The sequence below is a fragment of the Stegostoma tigrinum genome, unplaced genomic scaffold (genome assembly GCF_030684315.1).
Source record: "Stegostoma tigrinum isolate sSteTig4 unplaced genomic scaffold, sSteTig4.hap1 scaffold_79, whole genome shotgun sequence".
Classification (NCBI taxonomy): Eukaryota; Metazoa; Chordata; class Chondrichthyes; order Orectolobiformes; family Stegostomatidae; genus Stegostoma; species Stegostoma tigrinum.
This window is the reverse complement of record NW_026728736.1, coordinates 819,668-833,768: the sequence shown is the minus strand read 5'-3', so window position 1 is coordinate 833,768 and position 14,101 is coordinate 819,668. Positions and strand designations below refer to the sequence as shown.

At 42.9% G+C, this 14,101-nt stretch overlaps 1 protein-coding gene across 6 annotated transcripts in view; it reads right to left on the bottom strand.

The window, feature by feature from the left end:
* The window catches only part of LOC132209270 (utrophin-like), a 559,562-nt gene that overhangs the window by 272,663 nt on the left and 272,798 nt on the right, over positions 1-14,101 (bottom strand). For 3 of the 6 annotated variants that reach the window (XR_009445352.1, XR_009445351.1, XR_009445350.1), the window contains exons 5-8: positions 8,202-8,363; positions 2,870-2,966; positions 2,663-2,756; positions 1,832-1,996 (exon numbers count right to left, since the gene is read on the bottom strand). The gene's annotated coding sequence lies outside the window, so the exon portion shown is untranslated. Of the gene's footprint in view, positions 1-1,831; positions 1,997-2,662; positions 2,757-2,869; positions 2,967-8,201; positions 8,364-11,131; positions 11,265-14,101 lie in introns of those variants that run through there. The other 3 variants (XM_059644397.1, XM_059644398.1, XM_059644399.1) reach the window with 3 other exon arrangements.

The following is a 14,101-nucleotide window of genomic DNA, read 5'->3' as shown; positions in this document are numbered from 1 at the left end:
CCAACTCCTGTCTGATAGCATCATAGTTTCCTTGACCCCAGTGAAATATCTTCCCCTTGTAACTGCTCCTTTCCCTTTCCATGGCGATGGTAAATGTGAGGCTGTTGCGGTCACTGTCGCCAAAGGGCTCTCCCACCACGAGATCTGACACCTGTCCTGGCTCATCGCCGAGCACCAAATCCAAAATGGCCTCCCCCCTCGGCCTGTCCACATACTGAGTCAGGAAACCCTCCTGAACACACCTGACAAAAACGGCTCCATCCAAACCATCTGCACTAAGGAGGTTTCAATCTATATTGGAAAAGTTGAAGTCACCCACAACAACAACCCTGATACGTTTGCACTTTTCAACAATCTGCCGGCCAATGAGTTCTTTGATCTCCCAACTGCTATTAGGGTCCGTAGAAAACCCCCAGTGAGGTGACTACTGCCTTGCCGTTCCGAACTTCCACCCATACTGACTCAGTCGACAAACCTTCCTTGGCAACCTCAGCCCATACCACCTCGGTAGACGAGTCCTCAGAGGTTCTTTCAGCCGCTGTTATACTGTCCTTGACCAACAAAGCCACACCTCCCCCTCTTTTACCACCTTCCCTGACCTTAATCAAAGATCTAAACCCTGGAACCTGCAACATCCATTCCTGACCCTGCTCTATCCATGTCTCCGAAATGGCCACAACATCGAAGTCCCAGGTACCTATCCAAGCTGCAACCTCACCTAACTTATTCCGGATACTCCTGGCATTAAAGTCGTCACACTTCAATCCAGCTTGCTGTCTGCCAGCACACTCCTGTGATAGTGAGGTCCTGACCATATCCTCCCTACGCTTATCCTCCTGTGTACTAGGACTACACCTCAGTTTCCCATCCCCCTTCTGAGCTCGTTTAAATCCACCCGAATGGCACTAGCCAATTTTCCACCCAGGATATTTGTGCCCCTCTCATTCAAGTGGAGACCGTCCTGTTTGTACAGGTCCCACCTTCCCCAGAATGAGCCCCAATTGTCCATGTACCTGAAGCCCTCCCAACTGCATCATCCCTGCAGCCACGTGTTCAGCTGAAATCTCTCCCTGTTCTTTGCCTCGCTATCACGTGGTACGGGTGACAAACCAGAGATGACCACTCTGCTTGTTCTAGCTCTCGGCTTCCACCCTAGCTCCCTCAAATCCTGCCTGACATCCCTATCCCTCTTTCTACATATGCCGTTGGTGCCTATGTGGACCACGACTTGGGGCTGGTCACCCTCTCCCCTCAGGACCCGAAAGAGACGATCCGAGACATCACAGACCATGGCACCTGGTAGGCAATACACCAATCGTGAGTCTCTTTCGTTCCTGGCAAATCTTCTATCAGTCCCTCTAACTGTTGAGTCCCCAATGACTATCACTCTCTTCCTGTCCCCCCGCCGTCCCTTCTGTGCAAGAGGGACAGACTCGGTGCCAGAGATCTGCACCCTACCGCATGCCCCTGGTAAGTAGTCCCCCGGAACAGTATCCAAAACGGTATACTTGTTTTTCAGGGGAGCAACCACAGGGGATTTCAGGGGAACGACCACAGGGGAAGGTTGGTCAAGCTACACCGGGTAAACGTACATTTTTGGCTGAAGAAACATGTGTTTCAGTGTGAGCTAATGGAAGAAGCCATGGAGTCAAAGCTAAACATTTCGACAATAAGACAACCATTCTTAAAAGCAGCAGAGAGCATGAAAAAGAAATGAGCGGCTTTAATATCCACTTAAAATTTATGTGGAATATCAGATGGAATTTTCTTATTGACTCCATTGTGCAATCATGTCAATCTAAAAATGTGAACTGCATTCATTAATACTAACCAGAAACGGACTTTGTAGTAAATGGTTTGACGATTTTCTGGATCTGGAACATCCCTTTTCCTTCTCCAACGAAGATCGTACCAACCTATGGTACCAAACTGTGAGTCAAACGGACACGACTCGTAATCTTTAAATTCCTCATCAAAACAGTCTCATCGTATGGTTCTGTGCAATAAAAGAGAAAGAATAAACATGTTTCCCACAATTTTGCTGATGTTTACGAACAGAATGCACAAATTCAAAAAGTTTGAGCTGGCATGTCTGCTTCCTCCAGCCTGTTTAAACTGTTCCATTCAATGTGAAATTTGTGATACGTTTTAGCACACAGGTCTATTTGATCTGTGCCACCACCTTCTATTCGTCATACATGCTTTCCCCACCTTCCTGTAATACATTCCTTGAAGTGTTCAATGAGATTTTGATTTTAAATCTTATCGTCATATTCTTTTGATTCTCAAGCATCAATGAATCTGATGTTGCCGCCATTCCATGCAGTGCATAGCACGTCAAACAGGAGTCTTACTCTTGCCATGAGCTCTGAGGTAGTACGGGATCATAACTGTCTCACAGTTCAGAAAGAAATTCTACATATAGGGCTATGTAGAGTCATGCAGTTAATTTTATTTGACATGCTATTTCTTTTCTTCACAAATATGCTGGATTTAAAGTGATCTTCACCCTCATTTAAAATGAATCCAATATCCAACCATCTGTAAAACTAGCATATCCAAATTTTAGTTTGAGTTTAGTGTTTCACAAATATATGACTTTTTTAAAAATTATATTTGAGTCAACATTAACATTTCATTCCCTGACAGCGGGTGAACTTACTTTTAAACTCCCATTTTCCTTCGGTATGAACGGAGAGGTGAGCCTTTTTGCAAGCACCGAAAGTCTCCACCAGTTTACGCTAAAACTTGCGGAACTGTAAGTTTCACAAATATGTTCCTATTAAACACTAATTCCTATTGAAGCAGTATGAAGCTAAATTCATTCAACTGGACAGCAAAAACGGTCAAGATTTTAAAAGCAAGTTACCATTTTGAAGTCACTCTTTGAACTAAATTCCATCTTGGTGTCTGAGAGTCCATAGGTTCCTCACTCTCAACGAACCAGTCAAACTGTCATGCAATTACTGAAACACACAGACAAAAAACATCAATGTTAACGGTCACGAAGATTTTGAGAGTGATTTGGAATTCGTACTCAATACCCACTGGGGAAAATCTGTTCCAATCTGGATAGTACTCACTTATTACCATCCCACCTACCTTCCCCAGCACCTCCTCCCCCTCCACACTAATTGTTTCTGAGCTCCCTTCCACCCTCCATTTCTCAGGAAGGGTCCTGACCCAAAACCTCAACTTTCCTCAGCCTCTGATGCTGCCTGCCCTGCTGTGTTCCTCCAATGTGTTATCTCAGACGCCAACATTGGCAGTTCTTACTATCTGGATAAATCATTCTCACCTTGTAACAAGTGATTTTAGGAATCACTTAAACACTCAAAGTACTCACAGTCAGTGTCCCATTTCCTTGACCAGTCAATTTGATGTGAATCTTTCTTCCAAGCGGAAGCTATAACAACAATTATATTTGAGAATCAAACTCTTCATTGCATCACCAATATTTCCTTGTCTGTTTGAAACATAAGATAATGAAATAATCATGGACAGATTGGCCAACAGTCTAATTTAATGCGTGTTACAACCATTGAAGTGATCTTTAAAAAGCTGTTGTCATACAACACACCACTTTTTGAGATGCAGTGATGAACAAACTTCCTGAGACGCAAATAATATATGCCGAATTAATTCCAAAGAATACCTTTACAATTAAAAAGAAGCTAAAAATTTCTTTACATTGTCATGCTTGTCAGATTGCTATTAGTCAATGGAAATCGTGCAGAATAATTATTTATTCCCAGATGAAAAGGAAGCGTATACATTTCATTTTCACATCTTATCCAAGAGAGAAAAAAAAACACCTTCATGAATGCATTGTCAAACAAGAAGACTCACAAAAAAAGTCATTTGGCCCATTGAATTTCCTCCATCATTCGGTGAGATCATGGTTGATCTCATTACATTTATCACGACACAACATTTCCACCAAACCCTCCCTATAGCTAATACATTCCGATCCAAGTAACATCCTGGTAAATCTCTGTTTCTGTGCCATGCCTTGTCTTTCTAAATATTTTTTCAGTCATCTACAAATTTAGCCACAGCACATGCACCTCTTTCCTCCAAGTCATGAAAAAACAAGCACAAGAGCTGTGGTTCCTTCAGCGCGACCTCATTTCTTACTGACAAGCCAACCCTGGCATCTCTGTCTATTTGTATCAGAGATAATGGGAACTGCAGATGCTTCAGAATCCAAGATAACAAAGTGTGGAGCTGGATGAACACAGCAGGATGAAGACACAGAAGTAGAAGGGTCTCGGCACGAAACGTCAGCTTTTCGCTCCTGAGATGCTGCTTGGCCTGCTCTGCTCATCCAGCTCCACACTTTCTTATCTCTGTCCATTTGCCTGTTCTTTCTATCGGACATGAATCATTGGCTATTTCGTTCCCAACACTTATCCCCTAACAACCACCTCTCTGTGATACCCAGAGTGATGTACCTGTCAATTTCAATCTGCTCCACAAACTCATTCACTTTGTTTCATACACTCCCTGCAATTCAATACAAGATCTTCAGTCTGGCATTTACAGCCACCCTTCTTATCTGCTGCAGCTGAAGTGAGACTCCTGACCATTTCCATACTTTTTGTCCTATTACTTGCTCTGGCAACTTTGCTGAGCACTTACCAGCTTTTAACTCTTTCCACAATTTTCCATGCAACTGAGCTCACCCGCTCCACACTTTTTATTTTAACACCCTACCCCAAGACCGAGCCCTGTATTTTGCCAGGATACTTGTCCCAAAATGATTCTCATCGAGCCTATAACACCAAGAATGACTCCCTCCTTCCCTGTACCGATGCCAATGTCCCATGAATTCAAACACATTTCTGCCAGGCCACCATTTAAACAATGCATTTGCATCTATAATTATGCTCACACCGTGCCAAATTGCTCAGATAATAATCCAGAGATTATTACCATTCTGGTTCTGCTTTCTCATTCAGCACCTCGGTGCTCATAATCCCTCAGCAGAACCGCTTTCCTCTTTCTTCCATATCAATTGTACCTGTGTGTACCACAATAGCTGGATTTCTACTCCTCCCACTTCAAGTTCCTTTGTAGCCGAGATGGAATATCCTGAACCTGGGCACCAGGCAGGCAACACGACTTTTGAGACTCTCGATCCTAGTCACAACGAACAGTTTTCATTCCCCAAACTACACTACCTCTGATTATAACTACATTTCACTTTTTATCCCCTCCTGAATGTCCCCCCTGTACCACAGTGCTATCGTCAGTTTACTCATCTTCCCTATACCCTGCACTCTCATCCACACACGAAGAAAGAATCTCAAAGCTGTTAGATAAGATCAAAGGCCAAGGTTCCTTCTGCACTACATTCTGGATCCTTCCACCTGCCCTGTTCTTTGTCACAGTCTCACGTCTCTGGCCACTGACCGAGTTTCAGCTAGTTAATCTAAGGTGTGTGACTGCCTCCTGAAGCAGAGCAATCCCTGCTAACTCTGCCCCACACGATTTGTTGATTGGTCAAAACTGAGATTCCAGTTCATCAACCCTGAGCTGGAGTATGGGGTCTGACCACTCCGCCTTCATGTAGGTATAAATCATCATCTGGCCTGGCATCTCCATTTCAATTACTTCGATCTTAATTTGATTTGAAAACATTCTGGTCTTTTAGTTTGTAGCCTGTAAATATTTCTCCGGTTTACTTTCAATCTGAAAGCTACCGATAATAGATTCTTAAACCAGAAGCGATCACCAACGAATGAGCCTGATTCACCCTCCGGGTCCCTGATTCTGGCTTCAATTTACTCTGTCTCAAAAAAAAAATGCTTACAAACTATCAGGCAAAAAAAGCAAGCAAATGGCACCTCTTGCACTCTGCACTGACTTACCGCATTGCCACCAAGTTCCCCAAAATATATATTCACTTGGTGCATTTCACTCGAGATGTGATCTCTCCTTCCAGAACGTGCAAAGCATACTGATCCAAAGCAATATACTACCTTCAAAACCTCAGCAATCAGCTTATTACTTTTGAGTACATTCTCAAATGCTTTCTCCAAGTCCAAACACAACACATTTACTGGTTTTCCTCTATTAATTCTCCTTCCAAAACTTCCTCCAAAAACCCAAACAAATTAGCCAGACACAATTTCTCTTTCAGCAGGCTGTGGTGATTCTGTTTGATTAGATTCTGATTTTCCAAATGTCCTGCTACTATTTTCTTCACAGTTGATTGCCACCTATTTCCAACAATAGATGTTAGGCTGGTTCGGTTGTAGTTATCTGCTTTTTGCCTCTCTCCTTTTTAAATAGGGATATCACATCGGCATTTTTCCAGCCCTCAGATGCTTCTCTCGAATCAAAACTTTTTGGGAAATTACAATCAATGCATACACCGACTCTGAAGCTCATTGTTTAGAATCCTAGAAAGTAAACCATCACGGCCAAGAGTCTAATCTGCTTTCACTCCATTAGATTGTCTACTGCTACTTCTCTCATGGTACTGATGGTGTGGTAGTGATGTGTTTAATTCCTCCCTGTATTCTTTACTAATAAGGGGATCCTTGAAGTATCTTCCACTGGAAAGACTACCCTTCTCTCATTGTCGTTGTTCCTTGATTTAAAAAATTAACCTGGCCATCTCAGCCGAGCATATAATTAATGGCATTACCTCTAAAACCTTCTCTGCTAAAGTGTTCAATAGATTGCTACAACCTGAAACATGTAATTCTCCCCCTAAATTAATAGGCAACCAATTTGAAAATGTGGCCTCTGGTCGCAAAATCTTTGACAAATAGGAGTAATCTCTACGGATATACACTATCAAGTCTCTTAAGAATCTTAAATGTTGAAAAAATAAGATTTTTTAAAATCTTATAAACGCCAATGAATGTCGTCCCAGCCTGCCCAACATTCTTACGCATGGCAATTCCCTCTGCCATTTCCGAAATCAACCCAGTCAACATGAGGTGTACGGCCTCCGCAGCATTCACTCTGTGGCCGTACATGACTTTAAGTTACCATCCTGCTGCTACTTCTCGACTTCTATTTGCGATGCAGTCCTCTGTCCATCCTAACATACTACTCTTGAACACATGGGCTCTTTTCTTTTGAGACACCTTATGAGCTGTACCTTATCAAATGCTTTGTTGAAATCTCAATGGACTACATCAACTGGTGGTCCTTCATCAGTAATGTTTGTTTCCTTCTCAAAGCACTGTAGCAAGTTTGTCAAGTATTATTTCCCCTTTATAAAAGGATGTTAACTCTGTAGGATGTTATAGCACACTCAGTACCCTGTTATTTCATCTTTCATTGCCGGCATGAACATCTACCCAGGTTGACCTAAATTGGCAATAATTGCTTGCTATTTTATCGAAGTATTTTTCTCATCATGGTGTTATGTTCACAATCTTTCAATCCTCTGAGAATTTCCCCCAATCTAAGGATTTTTGCGACATTATCATCAGTGCATCCCTAGTATCTGTAGCTGCATTGTTCAACATGAGAGGATACAACTCATCATACCCCTTGGATATTTTCTCTACTGATTGGAGTCATGTTTGGAATTCTATGCAGTGACATTCATTTTTAACAGTTTGCGAAATACTACCAGGAACAGAAATTGTGATCCAGCTGCAACTAAGCGATAGCTTTCAGCACAGAAGAAAGTATTTGAATTCATTATGACCCGAATCACTCCTGAAAAGGGCAATACAATTTGCCTCAGTCCATAATGTTCTTTCTCGAACATCCTGAGATGTATTATCTGTATTTCTTCAAATTTACCACAGATTCTGTTTCAATCACCCTTTCAGCAACACGCATGACAACATTTCGGCATTCTTAGTCCCCCTGTAGCCTCCGTTGCACGTGTGCATTGTTAGCCGATTATTTGTTTGTGTGCCTGCTTTTTTGCTCAAATGGTTAAAGGTAAGTTGGTGTTCTTTTGTCATCAGAGCTATTGCCTCCTCATTCTCATCTTCCTTGTTTTATCCCTCTGCTGGAATATTTAATTTGTTGACATATCTGAAATATGTTGTTGAATGGATTGGGTTTTGTAACATGGCATTCCCCATAGACCATCTACCGATACTGTTGCTTGTTCTGACAGTTATTATCTTGCAGAGTGGAAAATGCAGTTTGAAAGCAATGGAACATTATTGATGAAGAAGTTGATGCATAAATTGCTGCGATCTTCCAAACTACAAACTCACCCTCAATTCTTTCTCGGTCAGAGCATTATGCCGGCGCAAATGAATCGTGTTCTCAATGGGACTTCCAAAACCATGGAATTGAATTTGCATGTTGATTTCTTCTTCCCTCTTCAGAAATGCAATGTCGTATCGTGATGAAGCTTCCAAGGCAATGATTGTGTCCTTCAATGAAGGGAAAAGTGACTTTTAGATTCATGGAAATATTTCAGTACTTCCACATACATGAAATACAAACATTCTCCCTGCATGCTGACCCAACTCCGCAAGGCTAGGGCATGACCCAGTCTCATTTTATCGTATCTTTCCGATTTTACATGCCACGGGATAATCATTCAGGTGTAACAGAAATGTTGATCATGGAAATTTATCACCGTTTTAATAAATAATGGCAAATTTTCAACATCTTGCAAGTGTATGAAGGCTCAATCTCATGACACCTTGCCTGCTGCACAAAGACATTCTTACACTGCTTTGAGTGTTAGGGCTCAAACAAAACACAATCATTACACAAATGCATCAACACGCTACTTTCAATAGGATCTGGCGCAGGCTTGGAGGGCCGAAGCGCCTGTTCCTGTGCTGTAATTTTCTTTGTTCTTTGACCAGATAAAAAGGAAAAGGGAGGTGTATAACAGTCATCAAGGGAACAAGAGTCCCTGTGGACACACTAACGTCAACCAGGCCAACATCCCCAGCACTGAGGCACTGACCATCCTCGATCAGCTACAATGGGCTGGACACTTCATCTGTATGACTGACACGAGACTCCCCGCATGTTCTCATCCCAGCTTCAAAACAGCAGGCGAGACCCAGATGTGCAGAGGAAGCACTCGGTGATAAACTCAAGTCCTCAATGGCGAAGTGCGACATTCCTGCAGACACCTGGGAATCGCCGGTCTCAGACGGCCGAAAGCCTGAAGAGCACCTGGGAAGGCATCAAACACTTTGCGGCTTGCCTTTGGAAGCAGCGGAAGCCATGCAGCCACACCAACACCTCCCTCACCCCATCCCACGACTGCCTTCTGCCCCGAGTGCAACAGAGCCAACGGTAGCTGCATCGGTCTGTGCAGCCGGCGATCAATTCAGCCTGAGAGTGGGAGAGTGTCATCCATATCTGCGAGAAACCACCATGATGATGATGATGTATAGTGTGCAGGGGCATCTCGTCACAGCAAATCAGAGAACAAATACAGGGCAACAGAACACTGGTGACCAAGATTAGGATGAGGGAGAATCTCAAAATCTTCTGCAAGTGTCTCAGAGGGAAAGAGAAAACCCAGGGAAAACCAGGTCTCATTAGGGATGAAGAGGCAAATGAACGGTTTGAACTGGAGGGCAATGTCAGGTGTTAAACGAGAATTTCACATCAGCTTTTACATGTGAGAAGGAGCACACAATTCTCGGACAGAATTAACAGAGACTGGGGAGATGTTCGGTGTTTTGGTGAATTTAAAATTGGACAAATCCCAGGTTTGGATGAGGTGTATGCCACGATGCCCAGGGAGATGAGAGAAAAAATTCCACTCGCCCTCATACAGAGCTTTCAAAAGTACCAAAGGACTGGAGAACAGGTAACATAGTTCCACTTATCAAAATGCGTGACAAACATAAAGCAGAGTATTACAGACCGGTGAGTATCACATCAGTAGATAGGAAAATATTGGAGAAAATTCTGAACGGCAGACCTAATTTCCATTTCAAGAAGTGGGGTCTGATCAGCGACCGTCAGCATAGCTTTGTCAGAGGGAGGTCACGCCTCACAAACTTAGATGATTCTTTCAAAGAGGTGACAGAGTGTGCAGATGGGAGTTGATGTAGTGAAAATAGATTTCAGCAAAGACTTGGACAGGGTCCCAAATGGGAGCGTGGCAAAGAAGGTAAAGCTCGGGGGGGTCCAGGAAAATACAGCAAGTCGAATCCAAAGTTACAGATTGGTCAAATGGGCAGGTCAACGATAGATGGAATGTTAACCCTGATCAATAAGGCAATTTGGACAAACTAACAAGGCAAGGAATCATTCAAAGAAATGCCAGGACACTAGGAAGATCAGAGGAATGGTGTGATCTTGGGGTGCTTGTCCACAGATTCCTGAACATGGAATGGCAGCTTAAAGGGACAGTTCAGAAAGCATATGGCTCAAGAGCTGTGCAGGACTTTTGTTAGGCCCCAGCTGAAGTGCTCAGTGCAGTTCTGGTCTCTCCATTATAGAAAGGAGGTGTTTGCATTTGAGCATGTGTGGAGGACATTCATCAGGATGTTCTGAGGGGGTGAAGCATTTTAACTCTTGGGAGAGTCTGGATACGTTTGCGTTAGCAATAACTGCTAATGCTGGAGTCTGAGATCACACAGTGTGGAGCTGGGGGAACACTGCAGGCCAGGCAGCATCACTGTTGCCGATCTCTGATTAAAGGTCTAGGCCTGAAACATCAGCTTTTGTGCTCCCGAGATGCTGCTTGGCCTGTTGTGTTCAGCCAGCTCCACACTGTTCTCTTGGATTCTCCAGCATCTGCAGTTCCCATTGTATCTAGCATCACTGTTTTATCTGGATAAGGTTGGCTTGTTTTCTTTCGAGTAGAGAAGGTTGAAGGAGGTCCTGAAAAAATTGTTTAGATTAATATGGGTATAGGCGAGGTAAAAAGAAGGTCCATAATGGGGTCGGTCGGGGGGCGGTGGTGGTAGAGGAAGAGATACATACATTTAAGCTAAAAGCTCAAGGACAATGCCAAAAGGAAAAGTGATGCACAGGCAAAGTGCATGTAAGAATTTAACCAAGGATTAACACCATTGAAGAACTGGAATTTGTGCCAATGCACCAAACCTGCAGATGAAAATGCAGTGTCCAGTTTGATTGCAAACTGCAACAACCACCAGTTCGTAACATGATCAATGGAAATATCTGAATGCCTGTTGTTGTGATCTCAAGCATTTACCTGCATCGAGTGAAATCCACCACCATAGTTCTGTTGCATCGTTAGCCACCTCACAATCGGTGTTGCATAGTCAATATCATTCCTTGACAATGCTTGAAGCAAGGCATAAGCAGTGGTTTCCACAGTCATCGCAGAAGCCTGTGCTGCTTCAATTGGATACGGCTTCTCGTCCTCCAACAATGGAGGCTTTCCGGGAACCAACATAAGAATCTGTCATTTGTTAAAGGGATTAGCTGAGAATAAAGTTTACATCATATAGATTTTTGTTTGCATTTCACCAACACAACAATGGTTTTCTGGTCAAGATCCACCATTGTCTCACCACTGATGTCTATAACATGCTCCATACTTCCCGCTCAGTGATGGGTCCTTTTGTTTGGGAAAAATAGGCACCTTCGAATGCAAATGAATCAAGATGAGCTTGAGTTTCTCATCAGGCTACATGGCAGTTATTACAAGATGTTACGAACAAAAGGTGAAGAGGCAGATCAAACCATTCAGAGCATCAGTCTGGATGATCTTCTTGCCCTCATCCTGAGGAGGCATCACAGATCTTAACTTACTCGCAAATCAAGTTATTTCACGCAATGACAAGACTGAATGTTCGGGATACTGCAAATGCCATGGCACCTGGCAGCATCCGACAAACTGTATTGGAACAATGTGCCCCAAGGTCAGCACACCAACAGTAAATGTTTTCCAGTACATTTTTAAACACTTGCGACACTCACATTTCAGAGAAAGATGACCTATCATGTAATAGTCAGACAAATTGTGCTGACCAATTATGGCCTCAATGTATTCTCAATCATCAGCAAAGTAATGCAACATCTGGATGACAGTGCTGTCAAACAGTTGCACACTAAGGCTCAGTTTACTTTTCGTCAGGCTCACACTTCTCATAACCTCATTCAGGATTTACCACAAATATGATCAGAGATCCTGAGCTTGAAAAGGAAGGAAAGTGCAATCTGTCATTTCCACCCTGGCAACTTCTGATTGAATGTGGTGTGAAGCAGACGAATAGAAAATTGAGTCAGTGGCATTCACTGGATACCTGCACTGGTTGAAGTCATGTCTTCATTTGAACCAAAGTGGAGACATGAATGTTCATTGAATATTGTCCAGGTGTCCAGCAGAATTCATGACTTTTCCAACAGTGAAATCAATGATGAGAAAATACAGTGAGACTTGCACAACGATCAGGCTTGGCCTGATAAACGATAAGTAACATTTGCACCACACAAGTGCTAAGCAGCAATCAGCTGCAACAAGAGAGAATATGACCACATCACAAAATTCCATGTCCTTACCTGAACATCATCCTTACATTTTTGTTTTAAATGTACAAGTGCTATCCAAGCCACGCAAGGCTATGCGCCAGGTGTTGGAAATGAGGTTAGAAAAATTCACTGCTTCTCTTTGACTGTCACAGAATCCGTGAGCTTAAGAATTTAATTAAGTCTATCCAAGAGAGTTTCTTGACACAGTATATGGATAGAAGATGGGCCATGCTGGACTTTGTCCTGGTCAGGTAACTGGTGAGAAGGGTGGGAAAGCATTTTGGAAATAGTGATCACAACTCCTTCAATTTTAAGATTGCTATGAAGAAGGATAAGTCAGGACCTTGGGGGAGAGTAAATTATATCAATTTTAGGTAGGAGCTGGGGAGTGTTAATTGGGGGGAGCTGTCACATTTGCCATATGGGAATTGTTTAAAGGCCTGCTTACGAGTTTAGGATCAGGAAGGAGGAAGGACAAGGATGGCGAGGTAAAGACCCTTGGATAATTGGGGAGGTTGTGAAGTTAGTCAAAAGGGACAAAAACAGAAATATGTCAGGTTTTGGAAACTAAAATCGAACAGGGCCGACATTAGAAAAAGCAGAAAAAGAAAGGGCGATGAAATGACCTTGGCAAGGAGGGTTGAAGGAAATCCCAAGGCATTCTGTGCATACATCAAAAACAAGGGGATAAATAGTGAGAAAGTAGGATCATTCAGGATAAAGGAGGGAACTTGTGTACGGAAGCAGAGGATATGGGCAAGATCCGAAATGAGTACTGTGCATCACTATTCACTCAGGCGAAGGGTGTGGAGGATAGTGGGATTTGTGTGGAGCATGCTCATATGATAACAGCATTTTGAGATCAAGAAAGAGCATTAAGGTGGATAAGTCCTCAGGACCCAATGGTATCTACTCAAGGATTTTGAGAAGGGTGAGAGAGGAGATTGTCGGGGCATTCAGCAATATCTTTGTATCCTTGGTAGCCACTGGAGATGTACTGAGGACGAGCAAGTTGCTAAATGTTCTTCTTCTGTTCAAGAAGGTAAATCGGGTCAATCCAGGAAACTATAGACTAGAGAGTCTCTCATCGTTCATTGGGAAGCTATTGGACAGAATTCTTAGGGATTGTATTTATCTGTATTTGGAACAGCACGGCCCAATTAGGGACAGTCAGCATGGCTTTGTGCAGGGCAGGTCATGTCTTACTAAATTGATTGAATTTTTTGAGGAGGTAACTAATGTGATCATTGAAGATAGAGTGGTGGATATTGTTGACATGGATGTTAGCAAGGCTTAAAACAAGGCGCTTCACCGTAGGATCATCCAGAAGATTAAGATCCATGGGGTCCGTGGTCACTTAGCTGCTTGGATTCACAACTGGCTTGCCCAGAGAAGGCAGAGGGTGGTGGTGGAAACGTGCTTTTTAAGCTGCAGATCCAGGACTATTGTGTTCTGCAGGGATCTGTACTGGGACCTCTGCTGTTGTGGTATATATATATAAAATGACTGAGGTGACAAGATAGATGGATGGGTTAGTAAGTTTTTAGACGATAGAATGATTGGTAGAGTGGTAGTTAGGGTAGAAAGTCATAAAAGGATACAGAAGGATACAGATCCATTGCAGAAATGGCAAGTGAATTTTAATCCATTAAGTGTGAAGTGCTCCACTTTGGGAAATTAAATGTTA